The sequence below is a fragment of the Chrysemys picta genome, chromosome 2 (assembly GCF_011386835.1).
Source record: "Chrysemys picta bellii isolate R12L10 chromosome 2, ASM1138683v2, whole genome shotgun sequence".
Classification (NCBI taxonomy): Eukaryota; Metazoa; Chordata; order Testudines; family Emydidae; genus Chrysemys; species Chrysemys picta.
This window is the reverse complement of record NC_088792.1, coordinates 187,858,128-187,883,824: the sequence shown is the minus strand read 5'-3', so window position 1 is coordinate 187,883,824 and position 25,697 is coordinate 187,858,128. Positions and strand designations below refer to the sequence as shown.

The window sequence follows — 25,697 nt, the reverse complement described above, 5'->3', positions numbered from 1 at the left end:
GCATCCTAATGCAGGGGAGGGGGGCACACTAGCTGCTCCTTATGGTCTTCAGAATAACATAAGAAAATCAGAGGTAATATTGACCAAAAGAGGAGCTTTATATTTTTCATTATATCAACGTAAAATTCAACACTAGGTATGATCATTAAAAGTAAATATAGTTCCTGAGGATTTCATGAAATGCTCTTGGGCATTGTGACGGGTTGGACCCCCCCACCTCCGGGATGCCACCAGATGTACTAGGATTTCACTAGCTCCGCTAGCCTGTTTTGCTGAATTAGGCTCTCTGGTCTCTGACAGCACACACACACACACACACACACGTAAGGCCACACTCAACTGCAGATACAGACTGAAGTCAGCTTTATGTGAGAGGATTCACCCAGCACTTATGTGCACACCCTCTTTGGGGAATAAACCTAAAATAATATCGTCTTGTGCTGAATAGAAAAATCTGCACAGCACAAGCTCATAAAAATTTGCCCTCTCCCTCAATGTGAAGCGAAATATACACAGCTTCTTGCCCCCTCCCCAGATATGAATTACACAAACTGGGTTAGGTTATAAACAAGAAATACGTTTATTAACTACAAAAGGTAAATTTTAAGTGATAGCAAACAGAACAAAGCGGATTACTGAACAAATAAAACAAAACACGCAAACTAGGCTTAATTCACTAAAGAAACAGGTTACAAAATGTAATTTCTCACCCTAAATATTATCTTAGGAAGAAAGCAGAATTTCTGTAGCTTAGAGTTCCAGTTATTTCTCTTTACAGACTACACTCCTCTGTCTCAGTCTGGACTCGGCCATTGCCTTCCCCTTATCTTAGTTCCTTTGTCCTTCAGGTATTTTCAGCAGTCTTTCTTCTTGGGTGGGAAGGGAGACTCCTGTTTGTCTTACTCCCCAGCCTTAAATAAGCTTTACATAAGGCAGGAATCTTGTTTCCCAGTCTTGACCTCCCCCTCCTTTTAGTGGAAAATTACTATAGGTCCAAGATGGTGTTTAGTACCAGGCGACAGGACCACCTGATCTAGTAGTGTCACAGCCATGTCCCAGGACACCTCTCAGGAAGGAGAGAGATTAGTAACTCTGAAGTCTTACTGTTTCTTCCTAATTGCCCATCAAAGCTGATGGCCTGTTGTCTGGTGGGCGTCTCCCAAATATACACACAATTGTAATTGTTGCATAGTCGATATTCTTAACTTTAGATACAGAAATGATACATACGTACAAATTGGATAATCACATTCAGTAAATTATATATTTCCGATGACACCTTATAAGACCCATCTTGCATAAAACATATCAGTTATGCAATATCCATATCCTAAGCATATTTCCATAAAGATTATGGGGTGTAATGTCACAGGCATGTCAAGAATGGATTGAGCATGAATTCTCTGCAGAAATTTGACTTCACTCCAAAATACTTTTGGGCCAGCACAGCAGCATTGCATCTTGATATCAAGACACCCAACAAGGCTGACTCCTTCACGTTGATTCTTGATCTGAAATTTCACACCATATCTTGTTTCATCCTGAGAACTTTGCATTCTCAACATTGGTAAACCAAAGCAGATCCAATAATTCAAACGTTATGTTCTATTTTTCTAAGGGGTCTTAAACGTGAAAGTGATAGTGTTCTCACAGCAGCTTGTACACAAAAAAGGGTACTTTTATCTTGACAGAGCCAAGAAACAAAACTATATCTGCCACTGAAATCAGTGGCAGATATAGTTCTTAGAATCCATTTCCTGAGTAGGAACAAAGAATACATGCAGAGAAGGCAACAAATGTCTTATTGCCTCCATGTGCTTAGTAAAGCCAGGAGTCCTTCCCATTACTGAGCAACGTGAGCAGGGCAGGAGGACTAAGGTTTTCCAAGGCTTCTTGGAAGGATTGTAAAATAAAGATTTAGCATAGTACACAGACTATTTAGTATCAGATCTACAACCCATCTACAACCCATCCTGGACAATGATCCCTCACTTTCACAGACCTTGGGAGGCAGGCCAGTCCTCGCCCACAGACAACCTGCCAACCTTAAGCATATTCTCACCAGCAACCACGCACCGCACCATAACAACTCTAACTCAGGAACCAACCCATGCAACAAACCTCGATGCCAACTCTGCCCTCATATCTACACCAGCAACACCATCACAGGACCTAACCAGATCAGCTACAACATCACCGGCTCATTCCCCTGCACGTCCACCAATGTTATATATGCCATTGTGACGTTGTTGATATACTCTGGGACCATATAGATCATTGTTGCAACCAAGGTCCTATAGTGGCACCCAGATCTTGTGTAAAGGGGGTCAAATGGGGTGTCTAAGACAAGGTTATGGTTTACTGGTTATAATTATGTTGTCTATATGTATGTATCAATTTTGTAGTTGAAGTTAGGAATATTGGCTCTATACTATCTGCATTTCAAACTTAGGCTATGCTGCTGGGTGACATCCCAGACAACATGGTGTTAGCTCTGCCTAGCCTGCTTGATGGCCCATTAAGGACCATCAGCTATACAATGGACCCATTGAGAGAAGGCAGATACGCCTTGTAACTCAGCAAAGTATGCAGGGACTGGCCCATGTGACTCCAGACTCCATTTTGCTGTAATTTTCCACGGTAAGAACAAAGGTGTTCTTACACCTGGAAAAGACTATATAAGGCTGATGCCTCATCTCCATCTGGTCTTCAATCCTGCTTCATACCTCTGGAGGAACTTTGCTACAAACTGAAGCTTTGAACAAAGGACTGAGGACCCATCCCAGCGGGGGATGTATTCCAGAGACCTGATTTGAACCTGCAGTTTATTCCATCGCTGCTGCAAGCCTGAACAAAGAACTTTGCCATTACTGTATGTAATTGATTCCATTTAACCAATTCTAACTCTCTTCTCTATCTTTTTCCTTTTATGAATAAACCTTTAGATTTTGGATTCTAAAGGATTGACAACAGCGTGATTTGTGGGTAAGATCTGATTTGTATATTGACCTGGGTCTGGGGCTTGGTCCTTGGGGATCAGGAGAACCCTTTTCTTTTACTGGGGTATTGGTTTTCATAACCATTTGTCCCCATAACGAGTGGCACTGGTGGTAATACTGGGAAACTGGGGTGTCTAAGGAGATTGCTTGTGAGACTTGCGGTTAGCCAGGGGGTGAGACCGAAGTCCTCCGAGTCTGGCTGGTTGGTTTGCCTTAGAGGTGGAAAAAACCCCAGCCTTGGGCTGTAACTGCCCTATTTGGGCAATTTGTCCTGAGTTGGCACTCTCAGTTGGGTTCCACCAGAACCGCATTGTCACAGCCATCATATGCCAGCAATGCCCCTCTGCTATGTACATTGGCCAGACTGAACAGTCACTACGCAAGAGGATAAATGGACACAAGTCAGATATCAGGAATGGCAATATACAAAAACCTGTAGGAGAACACTTCAACCTCCCTGGCCACACAATAGCAGATGTAAAGGTTGCCATCTTACAGCAAAAAAACTTCAGGACCAGACTCCAAAGAGAAACTGCTGAGCTCCAGTTCATTTGCAAATTTGACACCATCAGATCAGGATTAAACAAAGACTGTGAATGGCTATCCAACTACAGAAGCAGTTTCTCCTCCCTTGGTGTTCACACCTCAACTGCTAGCAGAGCACCTCACCCTCCCTGATTGAACTAACCTCGTTATCTCCACACTGATTTATACCTGCCTCTGAAGAAGTGAGGTTCTTATCCACGAAAGCTTATGCTCCCAATACTTCTGTTAGTCTTAAAGGTGCCACAGGACCCTCTGTTGCTTTTTATAGACTAGTTAGTAGTTAATGAGTTAATGTTTGTATGACTCACTGAAGATCCAAATGTTAAAGGCTTACTAATCATGTTGAAGGATTACCATAACAATAGCTTGTGACACTGGGGTTTCTCCCCTTACAAAAATCCAGTGAAAAGTCCAATCTATTACTAATGTAAATCTCATTTTTTCCAGAAGTGCTGCAAACACACTGCTGTCACAGAGCTGCAGATGCTCAGCACCTCTTAAAATCAGGCCACTTTTATTTAGGCCCCTAACCTTAGATGCCCAATGTTTAAAAATGTTTGCCTAGGCACCTAGTTATACAGGTTGCTCTGGGTATGCACATGTGCGTTCCACTCTTGGGTGTGTGTGTGCCCTGTGCACAATCACACGAAACTTTTATCTCAGTGGTACTCGTTGGGGCAGCTGGAGCACCCTCTTCTGCTGCACACTGGTGGCACCAGTATAGAGGGCTCAGCCTGAGCCCCCTCAGTTCTTTCTTATTGCCCGTGGTGGTTGCTGGAATTGCTCATTTCGCTTTTGCCAGAGCTCTGAGTGGACTGTGTACTCTTGTATTTTATTTAGAGTTGTCAATTAATCACAGTGAATTGATATGATTAACGCAAAACAAATTAACTAGATTAAAAAATAGTTGTGATGAATCGCAGTTTTCATCACACTAACAAACAATAATAGAAAACCAATTTACATTTATTATAAATATTTTGGGGTGTTTTTCTACATTTTCAAATATATTGATTTCAGTTACAATATAGAATACAAGATGTACAGTGCTCGCTTTATATTATTTTTTGTTACAAATATTTGCACTGTAAAAAAAAAGTATTTTTCAATTCACCTCATACAAGTCCACTTAATCCTACTTCTTGTTCAGCCAATAGCTAAAACAAACTAGTTTGTTTACATTTACGGGAGACAATGCTGCCCGCTTCTTATTTACAGTGTCACCTGAGAGTGAGAACAGGTGTTCGCATGGCACTGTTGTAGCTGGGGTTGAAAGGTATTTACAAGCCAGATATGCTAAACATTCTTATGCCCCTTCATGCTTTGACTTGTAGGCGCTAAAGTTTTACATTGTTTTGTTTTTGAGTGCAGATATGTAAAAAAAAAAACTACATTTGTAAGTTGCACTTTTATAATAAAGAGATTGCACTACAGTACTTGTATGAGGTAAATTGAAAAATATATTGTATGAGGTGAATTGAAAAATATCCTACCTCTCCTGTACTTGGAGGCACTCTCATTACCCCTCCTCAAGTCACCACCACCTTACCATGGACCCCTCCACAGGAGTGATTAGCCAGGAGGTCACTGGGGGCTTATACCTGTCCACTGGTGTTTTTGGAATCCACGGGGTTTTACCCCAGTTACCAGATTGTATACTGGACACTCCTATCCGGTGGCCTCAGAGAGACCTACTCACTGGGCAGCACCCATTCATGACTCCAGTACCAAAATCAAGAGCAGAACCCTGTGGGTCAAGAAAGAGAGAAGAAGCAACTCTAGCCAGTGCTGGCCTTCTCTTCCTCTTCCCATGATGAGGCAGTCTCAGCAGGGGGCATTTTGCCTTCCCCAGATGACTTTAAGGCCCATCAAGAATTGTTAAAGAGAGTTGCCTTTGGCCTGAGCATAACAGGTGGAGGAAGCAAAAGAATCCGCATACTGCCTGGTTGATATTTTGGTGACAGCAGGTCCTTCCAGAGTGACCCTACCTCTCAATGAGGCCATTAGGGACCCCATTAAAGCACCATAAAAGACTCCTGCATCCTTCTACCCACTTTTTAAAGGGCCAAGTGCAAATATTATGTGCCCTCCCAGGGTTTTGAGTTCCTGTTCTCCCATTCCCCCTCCCAGGGGTATGAGGACACAACCCCAAATCAAAAGATTCAAAAAAGTTGGACCTGTTTGGTAGGAAGGTTTATTTTACTGTGGGGGTTCAACTCAGGATTGCAAACCAGCATGTACTTTTGGGCAGATATGACATTTATGTATGGTACTGAATGCAAAAATTTAAAGACATGGTGCTAGAAGATGCGAGGCAAGAGTTCTCCTTGCTAGTGGATGAGGGGGAAAAAATCGGTGGTGAGAGCCTGGATGCAAGCTGTTCTAGATGCAGCTGTCTCAGCGGCCAGATCCATGCCTTTGGCAGTGGCCATGCACAGGAGCTCCTGGTTGCAGCCTTCGGGGCTCCCACAGGAGATCCAACAAACTTTGCAGGACCTGCCATTTGAGGGATCCTCTCTCTTTTCAGAGAAGACTGACACTAATCTCCATGAGTTCCAGGACTGGGGTCCTAAAGACACTTGGGTTGTGCACCCTAGCCCCATCCAGGAATCGCTTCAAACCACAGAAGCCCCATAGGGATTCTGGCCCACCTCCTTGAAGGACCTGCAGAGAAAGAATAGTAGGGGGTTTAGGCGTAGGCCATCTCCTCATCAATGCCTGCTAAACCTAAACAGACAGAGGGTGCTAAGCAGGCATTTTGATGGGACACTCAAGGAAGCCACTTTCCTGGATGCCAGACCCCATTTTTCGCTCTATTTGCAAACTGTCTTTCCGATTTCCTCGGTGCTTGGTCCCATATCACGATGGACTGTTGGACTGTGGAAGTAGGATACACCCTGCAGTTTATTTCTACCCCTCTTTTCCTCCCTCTCTCTCCTTCAGAGGCCTCTCTCACAGAGAGATTCTGGTCCAGGATATTCAATCTCTCCTTCACGAGGGAGCCATAAAGACATTTCCACAAAAAAGGACAAGACATGAGTCATTGGTCAAGGACACGAGTCTGAAGGTACTCTAACTATGACAAGAATGTAATTACCACACTTCCTGTGTCGATTCTCAAATTATGTGCTTTCACATAAGTCAAGCTAGAAGCCATACGAGATAGTACCATGGTTAGCGCAAGAGCCAAAAATAACGAAACAGGCATCATCAGCATGGTGCAATAAGCAGAAGAATAACTGGGTGAATCCAAAACCAGTACAGGCATGATCTCACTACATTAATTTACATTATGTTCGTACTTAGAAGGTTATCTTTGCAACCATTAGGGCTACAAGCATTTTTTTAAGTAAGAAAACGTAGATTTTGGAGCACAGTTCTACAATAGTGGATGGATTCTGAATCAGATTCCATTGCCACAAGAATGTGTGTAGCCGCTCACAGAGAACTAAAAACATTCTAACAACATCTTCTGCTATTCCTCTCCCCATAGAATTCAGTTTCAGAAGCAGGGAGGAGGAAGATGACATCATTTAGGAAGGCTGCACAGAAAGCCAAAGACAATGAGGTAGAGACTGGCAGATACTGTCACTCTATGTGGCAATTCCTGCTGAAGTGTCCATAGACTCTGATAGAGGGTGGACCTGGCAGAGATGGCTGGCAGTGCTCACAGTCATGTGAGTGTACTCAGCTGCTGCCAACTGAAATTTACCCAGGAAGAATATATACTATAACGCATTAGCTATGTGGGGGTGGATTCAGGCAGAGTAAGGACAGCTATGGGACCTTGTATTAAGGATTACATCATTTAATTGTGTGTCCGTGTGTGTGCTGCAGAAATCTAGACGTAGCTGTATAAGGGAATTTTGTGTTTAAGCTATTGCCACTGCCAGAAGTGGTACAACACAGTTACACCAGGATCAGCCTCAGGAAGAAAGCAATAGAAACTACCAGGTTATTTATTAGTAATATAATCAGTTTTCATTTAAAGAATGTCAGTGGAAGAGATTTGTTCTGGATAACTTTACTTACTTCAGTAGAAAGCAGGGCCGTTAGGAATTCTGCAGGTTTACTTCACTGCATACAAAAACTTCTGTTATATTGTGAGCCTGTTAAAACTCTAGATGCAGTATTGCTAACCCTATTCATTCAAAAATTGAGAGCCAGTCCCCCACCCACACACACACACACAAAAAATCATAAGATTATCTTAAAAACAATGAAATTTTAAAAAATAAATGTTTGATTATTTTGATTTGCATTGTGGTGCTTCAGCTTTTAGCGGTCATGTTTTCAAGCTTTTTTCTGTAGCTGTGAGAGCTAGAAACTTACTTGGCAAGTTGTTTCTCTCACATTTCTTCAGCACAGGTAGCTGCAAATAACCTCAGCAGTGAAGCGTTTAAAAAGTCTTTGGTAACTCCAATGTTCAAAGTCCAGGAGTATGATCTGAATACTATTTACAGGAATCACATTTGGTCCAGTCAGATGTGAATTATTTAGACTCAAGTTTTTGTTTGTTTGTTTGTTTTTTAAATTAAATGCTCTCTGGATGGCCTGAAACTAAAACATCCACCATGAATGAATTTGGACATTGTGTCAAGAGCATTATAGCTGTGTTGTGACAGCCTAAAGCCCAGAAGGAACAGAATTTGTTCAGATTTAGTTTTGTGAATGTTGCATTTTTGGATATAGTTAATAGATTATTCAAAAAAAAGAGCCATTGAATTGACCTGGTTTGTTTATCCTACCATCCAAGTATTTTGTATACAAGTTCTTTTTCTGCAGCTGTCGCAATTCGGGAAAGCAAAGATGCAGATCCTGCTGAATGGTTCTTGAAAATGTTTTAACATTATTTAGCAATATTTGTTTTCTTCCCTGTTGCAGATCATGGAACAGCGAGAGCTGCCTGTGCTTTTGGTTAATGAGGTGGGCGGTGTACGTGGTGTGCTGGAAGCTCATGTGGAATTCTTGAAGAAACACTTTCACCTTATCACCATGAAGGAATTTCTCAAAAACAAAAAACATTGGTGCAAAAAGGTCCAAGCTATTTATTTGTGGTGGCACAAACCAATCATTGATCGGGAACTCCTGGAGAGCCTGCCTGACTTGAAGGTGATTGCAAATTCAGGTGTAGGAATGGATCACTTGGATCTGAAACTAATCTCTAGCTTTGGAGTGAAAATGGCTAATGCTCCACATGCTGTTTCCAGCTCCACAGCAGACACCGGAATGGCTTTGCTGCTGGCATCTGCTAGAAGACTGGTGGAAGGTAACATTTAAATCTTATGTGTATCTCCCGCTAACTTGAATTTTCCTGGAACTATTCCCATTGTAATAAACTGTGAATGTTTAAATCCCAGAAAATGTATTTGGATGATGAACAAGAGCATTTAAACAGGTTTCAGAGTAGCAGCCGTGTTAGTGTGTATTAGGGTTACCATACTTCCAGATTTTCCTGGACCCGTCCGGCTTTTTGGGCTCCAAATCCCCATCCCGGGGGAAATCCCAAAAAGCCGGACATGTCCGGGAAAATCGGGACATGCGGGGCTGGCGGTGCCGGGCCGGGGGCCGGGCCAGCGGTGCCGGGCCGGGCCAGGGGCCAGGCTGGCGGTGCTGAGCCAGGGACCGGGCCGGCGGTGCGGTGCCGAGCCGGGGGTCGGGCCGGCGGTGCGGTGCCGGGGGTCGGGCCGGCGGTGCGGTGCCGGGGGCCGGGCCGGCGGTGCCGAGCCGGGGGCTGGGGCCAGAGGGTGCTGAGCCGGGGGCCGGGCTGGGGACCGACAGTGCTGGGTGGGCCGGGGGTGCTCGGCCGGGGGCCCGGGGGCCGGGCCGGGGACCGGCAGTGCTGGGCGGGCCGGGGGTGCTCGGCCGGGGGCCCGGGGGCCGGGCCGGGGACCGGCAGTGCTGGGTGGGCCGGAGGTGCTCGGCCGAGGGCTGGGCCCGGGGCCGGCACCCCAGGGCCCGAGCCGACCCAGGCTGGAGACGTCGAGGGGGCTAGACTGGGCCGCGCCTCCTCCCCCCACGCCCCCCTTACCTGCTTCAGGCTTCCCGCGAATCAAATGTTCGCGGGAAGCAGGGGAGGGGGCGGAGTTGGGGCGGGGACTTTGGAGAAGGGGCGGAGTTGGGGCGGGGGGCAGGGGCGGGGCCGGGGCCCCATGGAGTGTCCTCCTTTTGGAGGCTCAAAATATGGTAACCCTAGTCTGTATCTGCAAAAAGAACAGGAGTACTTGTGACACCTTAAAGACTAACAAATTTATTTGACCATAAGCTTTTGTGGGTTACAGCCCACTTCATCAGATGCATCTGAAATACTAAAACCTCACAGTCTTTAATAGTGAGGGCTAGTTTGGCAGATTGTCTATATGTTTATAACACATTATCTATTTGAAACTATGTTGAAAAATCTTTGAGGAAAATGTCACCGGGTTCTGTTTAAGTGATCCCAGTGTATGGGCAGGGCTCACTAATCACACTAGAACCTGGATTTCCATCTCCAGACAAAGTGCAGACATAGATTTCATGCCCTTTCCCCACAATGTATTTTCAACACTTGACAATATTTTAAGTTTTCCGATGTTTGGTGATAAGGGATTTATTTCATGATGTGGTGGCAATATAGTGTTATTGACGAAAAGTAACTAGTGATTCTGGGTACCCTACATGAGAAATTTTAAAGAGCCTGATACAGACAGCACATACTCACCACTCTCTGAAAATCAGGCCCCTTTAAAGTGTCTCAAGTTAGGGAGGCAAAATCACTAATCAGTTATGAAAATCTGGGCCATTAGTTTTAAACCTTGAACTTTGACCTCCCTTAAAACTATTGTCATACAATAGCAAACCTTCCTCCAGAGCCATAAATATTACGTTTGGTTTAAAAATCCACCACTTCATCACACAAACAAAAAAATTACCATGGTTATCACGTGAACCTGCCACATTTTTGTTCAGCGCCTGCAGAAGGAGCTCAGAATAATTAATGGCCCTGTGCCCAAAACATGGCTAGGCAGTGCTGTTCTAACATTCACATAGAAAAGAGGCTGGACTGGTCAGGGGCAGAACTGGGGAGGCTAAAGGAATCAGGGGCAGAATTTGGGAAGCTCCTGCAAGGTCTCGTCCTCTCTGAGCTTCCTTTTCAGTTTACCCCACCAATTCCCCCCTCATTCCCCAGCAATCTTCAAGCTACACCAGAATCTCTCCTGGGTCAAACTCCCTCTTCCCCATTAACCTGGCTCCCTTTAGCCACCTCTGTTTCCCAACCCTCCCGCCAGTTTCTTAGGGGTTCCAGGGAGACATGCTCCTGCCCCTGAGTCCTGCTTCCACTGCATGGGAACAGAGAGACCATGAGGGGGAGATCAGTGACTTGTTCTCCCTTATATCACATGGAACTGCACAAAACATGGCAGCTGTGAGTCTAGCACAGTTGAGATTTTATTTTTAGGCACGGCTAGTTGCACTACAGGCTTCACAATGCACAGCTTATGATTTGGGAGAGTTGGGAATGTCTGAGAAGGCGGATTTTAGTAATAAGATCCTCTTGCCCTGTTGGCAGGCTAGCAATCAGCAGGTGTGACAGTCATTATTTTCTGTGTTCTGCAAATAAAGATAATTTTAGTTTACTCTATAACCAGAATTAGGGGTTAATTGATAATCTAGGATTCTTTAGGTAAATTACTGATAAATGCTCTCAAAGAAAATAAGTTTCCTTTCCAGGGAGAGCAGGAGAGGTGAACATGATAAGCTGTCCTTGTTTTAAATAACAAACATCCAATATTATTCTCCATTAATAACAACAAACCCTGCATTATTACTATAGTATTCTGACCAGGGCTGTAGAATGGAGTGCAAGTAGGGTGGTACCCTCCAGTATGCAGTACCAGCAAGAGATTTTTTGCAGGCACAGGGTACTGGAAAGACTTGGGGCTAGCCCCCTCCCTCTGGGGGTGGGGTGGGGGGCTGTGCTCTGCTCCTTAAAGGAGCAGAGCGTAGCTAGGGAGGGCATTCATTCTTTAAATGGCTTTAACAGCACAATACATATGCTAACAAACTTAAACAAAGCAAGAAATGATTTCTACTACCGCCGCGTCTGTGTAGTACTTTTTTGGCAAGGGCCTATGCAGGTCAAAGTCTGGGAGAGACTTCCTAAGGGGCAACAGTCTTTCTGTATAAACTGGAGAATCAGTGGGGCAGGGTACAGGTTCCCAACACAGCAGGGAAAGCTGATATTTTCAAGATTCAAATAGGATACTGGGAAGGGGAGAAAAAAAAAAAAAGCAAAGCCCATTAAAACAGTGTCTTTCTATTCTTAATAATTATTATTTAACATTTATGTTGCAGTAATGCCTAAAGGCCACATTCTAGCATTTTGTTGCACTATCTTGAAACCAATCAATTTCTCATTCAGTATTTTTCATTTCAGGCTGTCAGATTGCAGTTTCCCCAGACACTGTGTGTTTTGCTGCTGACTGGCTGGGAGATTAAGTCAATGGGGCTACTCTTGGTATCATTGGAATGGGCAGAATTGGGTATAAGGTTGCACTGAGGGCCAAAGCTTTTGAAATGAAAATTCTGTATCACAACAGGAACCGGAGGTAAAAATAAACTTGATCCCCATTAAAGCAGAATATATTTTTCACTTCTTTATAATTATATACCAGTAGTTAATTTTTTAAAAACATCCCCACCCTTTTCTAGGAAGTGTGTAATTGTGGTATTTTCATTTAGAGAGAACAGATGATCCTGTGATTATAGCAAAGAATTGCGATGTAAGGGGGAGAGGCCAAGATTTTCAAAATGATTGATTGCCTTAAGTCAGGCTCCTAAAACCATGTTTAAACACCTAAATGTGGACTTAGGCATTTTTTTAAATCTTGGCTTTGTTGGTAGCTTGCTGCAGAGGTGGCCAGCAGAATTAAAAGAGGGACCTGAAAGTTTTTTTCCAATTTTTTTATGCTGATTTTTTTTAATTGGAAATTCTGGTCTTATTTCCCTGAAATTCTGTGGATGTCTGGAGAAATAGGAGGATTATGGTATTTCAAGAAAAGGAAAGCTAAATAACTGAGAGGTGATTACATTTTTAGTCAGTCTGTTTAAAACTCTTTCGGTGAAATCCTTGTCCCATTGACATCAGTGAGAATTTTGCTATTGATTTTAGTGGGGTCAGGATTTCACCCTTTCTTTGTAACACTCTTTAACTCAAATGCCTGAGTAACAGATGGGAGGAAGGAGGTCTTTGTCATTCAAATTCAGCACTTTTGCCCCTTTAGCTACAGGATGAGAATGCACAACACACATTTAAGTCTTTCAACAAAACCAGAGATGACCATGTGTGACATTCCTAATATTTCTAAAGTAAAAAAACCAAGCAGAAAAAATGACCCGGGGGGGGGAACCCACCTTGTAGGCCTTCTTTTATATATCATAAAGAGCCAAAAAAGGCACAGACCCATTTTTTAATTTCCTCTGCAGGTCACCATTAACTTAGAATCCTAATTGGTAGCACAATTTACTTACCCAGGTTGTTGTGAAGCTTAATTCTTGTTTGTAAAGCAATTTGGGATCCTTGGATGGAAGATGCAATAGAAGTGAAAATTATTATTCTGAAGTACCTTTAAAATGTTATTTTTATCAAAGGGTAAAATGTGTATCTAGCTATTCAAGTAGTATATGTTTGTGCTGGGTGAGACCCAAATAAACATCCTGAAAACTTTAGTGCAGTTTTGTTCAACTCCTATCTCATTTGCATTCTGGTTGTTGACTTAAGCAGCAGGAGAAATTTAACCTATCTCACTCATATGTTAGAAAAAACACGTGATCAACCGTGACACCGCAGTTACAGGGTTTTGTCCCTGCTCAAGAATGTCTTTTTGTAGCATATATTTTTATCTGACTCTTTAGTTCTTCATTCATCTTCACTCACCAGTGTAAGGAGAAGTTTTTCCAAAAGCACCTAGTGGATTTAGGAGCACAAATCCCACTGAAAGTCAATGGGACTTGTGAGCCTGACTTTCACAGGTGCTTATGAAAAGCTATCCTTTAGTTCCCAAACTACAACTGGGAAGTTTATTAAGATTAGGATTGATAGTCATATAATAGTTCTGCATTGTAAAAAGTTTAAACTAAAAGTATCTCTATATCTGAATCATGGAGCATCACTGAACAGTCCTACTTGCCCAAGGAACTCTTTTGCCACTTCCATCCTTCATAAAAAGAGCCTTATTGAAGGATGGTCAAGAGATCAGGACCACTCAATGCACACATGCCACTGAAAACAAACCTAGGAGACAGACTTCCTTTACCTCTGCTTTTCCACAAGTTTCACCTTCCAGAGGAAATTAAGCCTACAAATGGCTATCAAATCCATTCCCCCTTTGCAACTGTGCACTCTCTGAAACCGCATCACTGGTTAGTTTGGTTACCAGTGATCCTGGGGAGATAGTTCCCAAACTACAAACTAGGAAAGTAAAGTACCATTGGGAGTAACATAAGGTAGAAATGTAACATTTCCATGACCAAGACTGCCTCTAATGCAACATGATTCTTATTTCTCATCAGAACGGAGGAAGAAGAACAGGCTGTTGGTGCCATTTATTGTACAAAGATAGAAGACTTGCTCCAGCAGTCAGATTTCGTGATGCTGGTCGTGAGCCTGACACCACAGACACATAAACTGTTTGGGAAGAAGGAGTTAGAGCTGATGAAACCCACTGCTACTCTCATTAACATCAGCAGAGGTAGGGTACAGTGTAATAGTCCTATTGCACAACCCCTGTCTTCCAGAGTGTAGTACCAAATTGCACTGGGCAGTATAACTGGTGTACCAAGGACTCCCAGTTTCTTGAGGGTATTCCTACACTGCAATATAAGCCCAGGCCTCGCAGAACTGGAGTTAGTAGAACCTGGGTTTGTTAACTTAGGGCTGGAGAATTTACATTGATTGGTAACTCCAGGTTAAGAATTGTTGAACTCTGGGGCTCAACCTGGAGCTCCAGCGTCTACACTGCATTATATGGTTCCAAGTCCAACCACCCGAAACTTCCTCGCACCCTCCCAAAATGTGGCTGCTCTAGCCCTTTGTTCGTGGTGCAGTGTAGGAAAACTTGACTGTCCACCAAACTTGACTGTTCAGAAGATCAAGAAAGTCAGCCTGTGAGACTGTGGGATACTTTTGGCAGACTCCCAGAGCACAAGTCCAGTGGGATTGCGTCTATACTGCAAAGCAATAGGGCTTGACCCATGGTTCACGGCTTCACTCAGGCTCAGACCCTCCACCCCAATGGGGTCCTGGGACCTTGGATCTGAGCCATGGGTTAACCTGATTTGTGTGTAGACAGGTGGGTTAAGCTTGAGTCTGAGTTCGAACTTTGGGCCTACACTCCTAGAGGCTTCTCCCCCGCCCTCCATCTCTAGGGGGCTGACTGGGTTCAAATTAGGGTGACCAGACGTCCCGATAAAATCGGGACCGTCCTGATAGTTAGGCGTTTGTCCCATGTCCCAATCGATCTTTGGTCGGGATGCAATTAGTCCTGATATTTCGCGGTACTCCTTGCACCCTCCTCCTCCCCCTGTGTCCCGATATTTTCTTCCTCTCATCTGGTCACCCTAGTTCAAATGAAGAACTTTTGGTTTGTGTGTGTTGGGGAATGAGGAGGAGCAGAGATGTTGGGAACTGGGATGGTACTGTCCATTTGAGGGTGGTGGCTGGCTAGGGAAGCTGTAATAACTAACTGGAATGGTGCATGACACTGCTGCTAGGATTGAAGCTACCATGACCTTAAGTAACGGCTGTCTGGATGTTTCTCTCTCTCTCCTCCCGCCCTCTCCCGGGGTAGAATTTTTTCAAAAGTTTGATAAAACTTCATTTGGCTTATTTTGTTTTTTTCTTTGAAGTGACTGAAAATGTTCTGCCTTAAAAAGAAAAAAAAAAAAAAGATTGTCAGGTGCTCTTTTACACCCTGATAATTCACAGTAGATTCAAATATGCAAATGTAGCATGTGTGTAGTCCTCAATGAAGCATATGAGTTGATTAATGTATACAATTCTTATGAACCGGGCAGTATACAATGTATTATGTTTTTATCTACTCATTTCCTTACTTTTAAGTGCTTGGGTATTATAAATGATGTGGTGACAGTGTTCTGACCTAGAAACCTTAGTAGCTTTTTACAATGAAGTTTCTGAAATATATTACAGTATTTAAATTTATGCAATGTAATCCTATAGATGTATATAGACTGCTAACTATATACAGTAAAACAAACTGTTATATATGTATGTGCCATGGGGATAGAGTTACGGTTGCTGTAGTAACCAGAATTTAGAATTTCCTGACTCTGGTCCATGACTCTTAACCATAACACCACTCATCTTCTGTATTTACATGGCAAACTTATCTCATTGCTTTGTTTAAAATTAGTGCCTCAAATTCTGGCTCTCTCTACACGTCTCCCAATGTAAGAGCAAATTAACAATTTGAAAATGTTAACTGTTTGTTTTGTGTAAAATGGCTAACATTTGCCCACTTCATTGGGATGTTTAGAGGATTGGTTATTGTTTCCAAAGAACTCTGAGGAGGAAGAACATGATATAAATGTTAAATAATATTGTGTTAACCACTTAAACAAGAGTTCTTGTGTTTGAGCTGTAAATCTGTTTGTATTTAATTTTAAGTATTTAAAATCTCTTTTCTAAATTAGCAAATAATGAAGTTTTCCCTTTATTTGTTTGTTTCTCTTTATCCTGACATTATCTGTACATGGCATTAAGAAAGTACACTGTTATTTCAACCCAGGTCCAGTAGTAGACCAAGATGCATTGATGGAAGCTCTTCAGACTGGTGTTATCAAGGCTGCGGCTTTGGATGTCACCTACCCTGAACCACTGCCCAGGTACACAACTGTGTGTATTTAATCAAAAAATATTTAAGAGAACAAGAAATAAGTACTCAAAAAGGCACAGCAGATGGGGATTTGGCAGAGGTTGGAGACTGGCACAGATGGCTGCCCTCTGTGTCTGAATTTAGCATGCTATCATGTTATGCACTATGATTGGGAACATGCCAGAATGCATAGTCTGGTAAATTCAAACACCAAAGGCAGTAAATAGCAGGAGGGCAGTGCATGTGCCAAGCTAAGTCCTTTGGCCAATGCCTACCACAGAATCACAGCATGAAGCAGCACCAGCTGTGGTTCCAAACTCTTTACTTGAAGGGAGAAACACCAGTCCCAGGGCAATAGAAATGATGGTGATGGGTAGACACTGAATGAGCCACCACTGCTCAGACTACCTTCAGCAGCCTCACTTCTCCCATTCCCTGTAGGTAGGGTGACCAGATGTCCCGATTTTATAGGGACAGTCCCAATTTTTGGGTCTTTTTCTTAGATAGGCTCCTATTACCCTCCACCCCCGTCCCAATTTTTCACATTTGCTGTCTGGTCACCCTATCTGTAGGTCTTGTCTCCTCAGTACAATATTGTTTATTTTACTGACGTTCTGTGGGTCTCTCAGTCATGGATGCTCTTTAACTTCTAAAAAAAATAAAGCTGCTAGAACTACACCTCATGGAATGAATTGGCCCATATGACTTTAGAGCACTAAACAAGTGGGCAGGGATGTCGATTATCTGAGTCATGTAGATAAAGTCCATGGCATCACATAGAGTTAATCCTTCCCTCCAATACATGTCATAAATTGCTGCCTATCTCAGAAAATCAGTTTCTTTGCTTCCACAAAGGAATGATATAAAAATCTTAAAACATTCCATTAGCACCCAAAACAAACTGAACTCGATTCACAAAGCTCTTAAGCAGACACTTACATACCATTAACATTAATGAGATTAAACAAGTCCATACATTTGAGAACATGCTTAAGAGCTTTGCTGAAGCAGGGCCTTTATTAATTAGGATAATGCCAGTAGCTATCTTAACCACACCTGGCTTTTTTTATTCCTTTTTTTGCAGAGATCATCCATTATTAAAACTAAAGAACATTCTCATAACTCCTCACCTTGGCATTAAAACAGACAAGGCCACTCGCATGATAACAGAGGAAGCAGTTGCAAATATACTGGCAGCTCTTAATGGTCTCCCTATGCCCAATGAAGTGTTTCCCTAGCTGAGATATATTAAAGGACATCACAGCTGTAAAAGAACATTATTCTACAACTCTCCTTACAGGAATGAAGACTTGCTACTACAGATGTCTAAAATCTTTGACTTGAACCTCAACCTCAGGCTTGATTTTGGTTTGCATATAAAATAATAGCTCTTATATTGCATTTTCATCAGTAGATCACAAAGTATACTCCACAATTGAGGTCAGAATCATTACTCCCATTTTACCAACTGGGAAATTGAGGCACAGCAAGGAGAAATGACTTGCCTAAGGTCACCCAGAAAGCCAGTGGCAGAGCCAGGAACAGCATGCAGATCTCCTCGATCCCAGTCTAGTGTTCTATCCTCTTGTTTAAATGTAGATCCAACTGTAAATGGCTTCCATATCTTATTGTTCACTTTGTAATTTATAACTGCTAGACACAAGCTAAGTGGATCTATGAAAACACTGACTGCTGCTGATTGTTGGTGTGTTTATAGTTCTGACGATGTTCTCTAGGGGAGATTAACTAGGGTACTCACATGATATTTTCCAATGTGTTAATTAGCTTACCTCCAAGTCTGGTGAATATGCCTGACCCTGTTGAAACCCCACTTAGTCTGTCATTTTGCAGTGGTTTTTTATATGGAAAAACAAGTTTGTTCAAATCCAAGCTTTTCTGAATTTTAGAGCAGTCAAAATATGTACTCCAGGAGACTTCAATTGCCATTTTAAGTTGATATTACACAAGATAAAATTTCCCAAATTATGCCAATCTCAGAGACTTTAAGAGAGAGTCAATTAATGCCTTTCAAAGGGGAAATACAGCTGGCTTTGATGGGTTTAGCACCAAATTTTATACATCAGCTCTTAAAGAAAATGTTTTATAAAGGCTTGCAAGAAGAAATAACTCCCATTCACACTAGCTGAGGCCTAAATAATACTTACTCATAAAACAGGAAAAGACACTTCACTACATTTCTACTTATCCAATAGCCATACTTAATAAAGATATGAAAATATTGGCCAATACCCTCATGCTTGGCTACCATGGCTAGCATCGACTTACGGAGCAGTGCACTGCTATCCCACAGTTTCCAGTGTCTCTGCCACCCATTGGAATTCTGGGTTAAGCTCCCAATGCCTGATGGGGCAAAAACATTGTTGCGGGTGGTTTTGGGTACATGTCGTCAGTTGCCCCTCCCTCAGTGAAAGCAACAGCAGACAATCGTTTTGTGCCTTTTTTCCTGGGTTACCCATGCAGATGCCATACCACGGCAAGCATAGAGCCAGCTCAGCTCACCCTCACTGCTGCTGTTGTGGGCAAGTCTACTGTGGGGGCTGCTGTGATCCAAGTAACCAATGCAATCACTGACGTTCTGTTATCAAGGGTAGTGACTCTGGGAAATGTGTGGGCCTTTTTAGATTTTAGGTGCATCATATTCCTGTCCTTTGTCACTGGTGAAGAAGTCTTGCAGCCGTACATTCCAGTCCAGTCGGCGCTGTAACATCCCATAGCACTTCTGTGGTTGACACATGTAACAGCTCGAGGGCTCTTGCTCTTTTGTCTTGGCCAAGGGTACCTTGCCCTACCCGAACCGCCAAGCATTCGACACAGAAGCACCTGTAGCATCTGGCATTGCTACACAGCAGCAGCTCCTTGCCTTCGCAGCAGACGGTGCAGTAGGACTGCTAACCGTCTTTGTCAGACGTAGTTTGGCCGGGGTTCTAGGAACATCTTCCCTGCCCGGCTCCTAGCAACCTCCAGGGCATGATGTACGGCTCCACTGCTTCCGCTGCAACTCTGCTCTCCTGCTTGGGGGATCTGTTCATGAAGCCTGGACAGTAGTAAGGAGCAGTTCAACTATAGGCTGAGCAAGTGAAGAATGGTGGTAGAATGTGCCTTTGGACGTTTAAAAGCTTGCTGACGCTGTTGGTCAGACCTCAGCGCAACCAACATTCCCATTGTTATTGCTGCTTGCTGTGTGCTCCATAATATCTATGAGAATAAGGGGGAGACGTTTATGGCAGGGTGGGAGGTTGAGACAAAATCGCCTGGCATCTGATTTTGACCAGTCAGACACCAGGGCGATTAGAAAAGCACAGCAAGGTGCGCTGCGCATCAGAGAGGCTTTGAAAACCAGTTTCATGACTGGCCAGGCTTCGGTGTGACAGTTGTGTGCGTTTCTCCTTGATGCAAACCCGCCCCCTTTGTTGATTTTAATTCCCTGTAAGCCAATCACCCTCCCCCCTTCGAAATAAAGTAACTATTGTTTTGAAACCATGCATTCTTTCTTTATTAATTAAAAAAAAGAGAGAGAGAGAGAGAGAACGGACAAGGTAGCTTGGGTGGGATGGGGGAGGAGGGAAGGACATGGCCACACTGATTTGGCCACAATAAGCAAACTGTTTGAATTACAGCCTTCTGTTGCTTGGACCGTCCTCTGGAGTGGAGTGGTTGGGTGCCTGGAGCCTCCCCCCAACGTTCTTGGGCATCTGGGTGAGGAGGCTGTGAAACATGGGGAGGAGGGGAGGCGGTTATACAGTGGACGCATCGGGGGTCTGTGCTCTTGTGGCTTTCCTGCAGCTCCAACAGATGCTTCATCATGTCCGTTTGCTCCCCCATTAGCCTCAGCATCACATCCTGCCTCCGCTCTTCGCGCTCACTTAATTCTTTCCTGGCCTCTGCCACTGAATGCCTGCATGCATTAGCTGTGCCCTATCAGTGCGGGAGGACTGCATGAGCTCGGAAAACATGTCATCACGAGTGCGTTTTTTTCACCTTCTAATCTGTGATAACCTCAGGGACGAAGATGATAGGGTTTGGGGGAAACATTCTACACTCTACGATTCTGGAGGGACTGCATGGTCACTTGTGCTGCTGAGTTCGCCACGCTGACCAAACAGGAAATGAAATTCAAAAGTTCCAGGGGCTTTTCCTGCGTACCTGGCTAGTACATCAGAGCTCAAAGTGCTGTCCAGAGCAGTCACAATGGAGCACTCTGGGATAGCTCCTGGAGGCCAATAGCGTCGATTTGCGTCCCCAAATTCGACCCAGCAAAGTCAATTTTAGCGCTTCAGATTTAGCATTAGAAACTCTTAGACTTACAACACATCTCAGTAACAACCATACAGCAAAATCTCATCTTCATACACACTAATGATGTACATATTTGGACAGAACAATGGATTTCAGCAACTTATGATTTCCCCTATGAACATGGCATTCATGTAAGAACACGGCATGCTTTATATGAAATATATCATAATTATCTGAGGTGAATATGGGGGTCCAGGGAGCTGCTTTGAAGTACAGAGTGCCAAAGTACTCAAAACAAGTTGTCAGATCTTGTGGTGAAAGAACCCAAAGTATGCTACCCCTGGTTACACAGGCCTTAACCCAACATTAATTTATCTTTGTGTATATTCTTTCACCACAAGATCTGACACTCTGCCTCCTGTGGATAAATCTGGGCAATAAGATTCCAGCTTTTGTAAAAACAGAAAGACTCCAACAACTGAATGTTGGGCATTTGAGTGTTAAAGACAAGCACACTTCTGTAAGCTGCTTTCAGTAAGCCTACAGCTGTTTGGGGACATGATTCAGACCTGGGTCTGGGTTTGCAGCAGGCTAGCGAGTCTGGCTCAAACCAGGCAGGGCACTGAAGTCCTAAGCTGACAGGGCAGGAAAGCAGGGGCAGAAGTAGTTTTGGCACATCAGGTGGCAGCTCCCAAGGGGGGTTCTTAGGATCGGTAGAAGCTTGTTAAGCCTTTTTAAAAGCTCTTTTTTAGTCTGTGTTGATAAACTCAGGTTATCTACATATCAAAATAAAGCAGTTGGTTTGGAAAAATTGCGACAGTACCTGCCTTATTTGTGCATGGAATAAAGCTGGAGAATTTGTATACCTCTGGGGTAAACAAGTCCAGGAATATTGGACTCCCTGGAAACTAAATGCAAAACGGTACTGTAAAATGTGGGCCAATGATAATGTCCAAAAGCTGTTTACTGATGTCAAGGACAGTAAACCACACAGCCTTTGGATCAAATGACTTGATTAGATTTGGCATCTTGGCCACTGTAGGGGCACAAGTGGGTGTGACCTGATTCAGGCATCTGCAATCAATTGTGAGATGCCAAGAACCATCTATTTTCTGCACAGGCCAGATAGGGGAATTGGCAGTGGAAGTACATCTATATAGTACTTCCTGTGTCAATAAAGACTTGAGAGTCTTTTCTATGTATGGGTTTGCCAGTTCTGGATAAGGATATTGTCTTTGGGATGATATATCTCCTTCCACAACAACAATAGTGACTGCCATACATTCACAATCATGTTTGTGATTAGCAAAGGCATCCACATGCTTGCGAAGTAACACCTGTATCTCAGGTTGGTTTGCATGATTAGCCACTATTTTGTTTAAATCATACCCCTCAGGTTCAGAGTCTTCCACTGGAGATACCCTGCCACATTCAGGTATGATCACTGTTGAATCATTCTTTGCCTGTTCTACAGTAAGACACAACAATTGGTTACCCAAATTAAGAACACACCCCTGTTTGTATAGGAAATCAATTCCCAATAGACAATTTCCTGGGTCTGCTAATTTTATTAACACAAAGGTAGGTCACCTAAGAAAGGTTCATATCTGTACTACAATGAAGCGCAGTAACAATAGGGTTACCATATTTTAATTTTTAAAAAGGAGGACACCCCATGGGGCCCTGGCCCCACCCCCAGCCCCACCCCAACTCTGCCCCCTCCCCTGAACGCTCTGCCCCCTGCTCCTCCCCATCCCCTGCTTCCGGCGAATCAAATGTTCGCAGGAAGCCTGAAACAGGGAGGCAGCAGGTAAGCTGGGGCTGGGGTGGGGTGCGGCGCGGCCCAGTCCGGCCCCCCCGGCCGAGCAGCACCTTCTGGCGGCCGGCCGGCCCAGGCCAAGAGGCTCTGACCCCGGCGTCTCCCACCCGGCTCGGCTCGGGTCCTGGGGCGCCGGCCCACGGCCAAGTGCCCGCTCCCCCGGCTCCGGCCGAGCACCACGCCAGCCCCGGCCCCGGCCCCCGGCCAAGCACCGCGCCCCCGGCCCCAGCCCCCGGCCGAGCACCGCGCCCCTGGCCCGGCCAAGCACCGCGCCCCCGGCTCCAGCCCCGGCCCCCGGCCGAGCACCGCGCCGGCCCCGGCCCCCAGCCCAGCACCGCGCTGGCCCCGGCTCCCGGCCCAGCACCGCGCCAGCCCCAGGCCAAGTGCCCGCGCCCCCGGCCCCTGGCCGAGCACCGCGCCCCCAGCCCCGCCGGCCCCGCACCACCTGCCCCAGCCCCAGCAGCCCCTGCCGAGCACCGCCGGTTCCGCACCGCCGGCCACAGCCCCAGCGGCCCCGGCCGAGCACCACCGGGCCCTCCCTCCCTATTTTCCCAGACATGTCCGGCTTTTTTGGATTTCCCCCTGGACGGGGATTTGAGGCCCAAAAAGCCGGACATGTCTGGGAAAATCCGGACGTATGGTAACCCTAAGTAACAAGGGCAAGGCAAGTGAGGCACTTGCCTCGGGCACACAAAGCCGAGGGGTGCAAAAAGTGGTGGAGGAAAAAAAAAGCCGCTGGCAGGCACAGAGATATTTATAACCGGGGTGATCTCCTGCTGCCCCCCCCCCCCACGCCTCCCCCGAGTGTCCCCTGGCCCTGACTTGCTTCCCCCCCTTCCCAGAGCAGAGCAGCTCCATGCTGCCTCCCTGCAGCAACTGCTGCCGCAGGGTCCTAGTGCCTCCCATCTCACTGCCAGGGCAGACTGACTCTGAGCCTGCCCTTCCCCTTTCATTTTAAAATGGGACCCTCCAGCAGCACAGGGGACCCCCGTGCCTGCAGTTACTGCTCCTGCCCCATGCTGGACAAAGAGGCAGCCCCATCCCTCACCCCCAGTGAGACTACAGTCAGGGGCAACAGCAGGGCAGGAGGCGCACGCAGCACCCCCGGCACCCACCAAGGGGGAGGCGAGGGAGATTCCTGGACCTGAGAGGGGCCCTAGGAGCATATGCAGTTACAGTGGTGTGGGTGAGTGTGCTGCTGGGGGGGCAGGAAAGGAGGGCTCCTCCCCCAGAGCTTGCTGCTACCGGCAGGGAAAGGGCTGGGGGGGAGTCCTCCTCTCTGTCCCCTGTCCCGGAGCAGCCTGCCTGCACCCCAAACTCATCCCCAGCCCTGCCCCCCCCAGAGCCCACACCCCCAGCCAGAGCTTTCACCCCCCCACCGCACCCTCAATCCTCTGCCTTAGCCCTGAGCCCTTCCAGCACCCCAAACACCTTATCCCCGTCCCACTCAGAGCCCTCATTCCGCCGCACCCTAACCCTCTGCCCCAGCCCTGAGCCTCTCCAACACCCCAACACCCCAGCCCCAGACAGAGCCTTCACCCCCCACACCCCTACCCTCTGCTCTAGCCCTGAGCCTCTCCAACACCCCAAACCCCTCATCCCCAGCCCCAGCCAGAGTCCTCACCCCTCACACTCCTATCCTCACCCTGAGCCCCTCCTACACTCCAAACCCCTCATCCCCAGCCCCAGCCAGAGCCCTCATCCCCCCCACACCCCAACCCTCTGCCCCAGCCCTGAGCCCCTCCCACATCCCAAACCTCCCATTCCCAGCCCCAGACAGAGCCCTCACCCCGACTCTCACCCTGAGCCCCCCACACTACAAACCCCTCATCTGCAGCCACAACCCACAGCCCTCACCCCTGCACCCCTCCCTCCGCACCCCTTCCCATCCCCAAACTCCCTCCCAGAGCCTGCACCCCAATCCCCTGCCCCAGCCTAGGGCCTGCACCCCAGACCTCCTCCCTCACAAACTCCCTCCCAGAGCCTTGGGCGGGTGGGGTGGCAGAGTTTGGGTTGGGGCGGGTTCTGAGCATCACCAAAATTTCTACAAACCTGCCACCCCTGATCCTGCCCTGCAAACCTGAACTCCCAGCATTCTCAGGACACATGCTGATCCCTAGTGGCCACTGCTGATATCCAGCACTTTCCTCCTCTCTTAACCTGTGAGTCCCTCTCTGGATTGGAACTGGACTGGAACCAAAGACCATCTTGGAAGCAACATTACCAGCTCAAGCAGTCAAAAATCATGACCCCCAAAATCACAGGCTCTACCACCGCCCCTTCATTCATTCTTCGGCGGCAATTCAGCGGCAGGCCCTTCCATCCGAGAGGGACTGAGGGACCTGCCACTGAATTGCCACCGAAGAGCTGGCCCTGGGGGAGGGTGCAATTTTATATTCTTGCCTCAGGCGCAAAAATACCTAGTTACGGCTCTGCTTCAATGGGTATAGGAAGTGTGGTAACAACCTGTTTACTTGCAAAAGTTGCTAGTGTTTGAGGATCTAGGATCCTTAACATGGATAATACTAATTGTTGCCCCAGTATCTATAATAAAATTTCTGTGACAGCCCCCTACCACTGCAGATACTATGGGTCTTCCGCTTGCATCCCTGCCTAAAGGGGCTATGACTACACTCGAGGCTGATTGGCATTATGCCAAGTCATTTGTAGAGTATGCAGACAAATAATCTATGGGATCTCTTTCTATCTCTCCGGAGGCTGTCCACTGGAGAGAAGGAAATGAGTTAACAAAGGCCATTGGACAGTTTGAGGGTGCCTGGCCTTGACCTTCCATTATCAGCTCATTCATGTGGGCTCGGAGTTTCCAGATATCCCATCGTTGAGCCTCAAGTGTCTGCTTAAACATCATTACAACTGAGTCTTCATCTTTGACTTGGGTTTCTACAGGTGTGAATTGTTCTGTGCGGCATCTGAAAAGAAAGGAACACAATCCCAGGCCCCTACATGGGATTCAAACGCATAACCCTGCCGAGGGGCATGCCCACTCGAAGGTCTAGGGTTACTACGTGGGTTAGAGTTATTTTGCCGACGCTGATACCTAGGCAGTTTAGGAACACCTTGGCCTAACCCTGGGGGTTCCTCAATCCTCACAGTGGGATTAGCTCATGGTTCCTGAAGTATTGCAACAGGAATACCCTGGGGGTGTAGAGAGTCGATGAAATTCTAGGGACCTAGGCAATG

At 45.8% G+C, this 25,697-nt stretch overlaps 1 protein-coding gene and 1 pseudogene across 1 annotated transcript in view; one reads left to right on the top strand and one right to left on the bottom strand.

The window, feature by feature from the left end:
- The window catches only part of LOC135981658 (uncharacterized), a 70,483-nt gene extending 44,786 nt beyond the window's left edge, over nucleotides 1-25,697 (bottom strand). The window contains exons 1-3 of the mRNA XM_065585109.1: nucleotides 24,210-25,697; nucleotides 22,803-24,131; nucleotides 22,150-22,747 (exon numbers count right to left, since the gene is read on the bottom strand). The gene's annotated coding sequence lies outside the window, so the exon portion shown is untranslated. The remainder of the gene's footprint in view (nucleotides 1-22,149; nucleotides 22,748-22,802; nucleotides 24,132-24,209) is intronic.
- LOC101953268 (glyoxylate/hydroxypyruvate reductase B-like) lies at nucleotides 6,906-19,918 on the top strand (annotated as a pseudogene).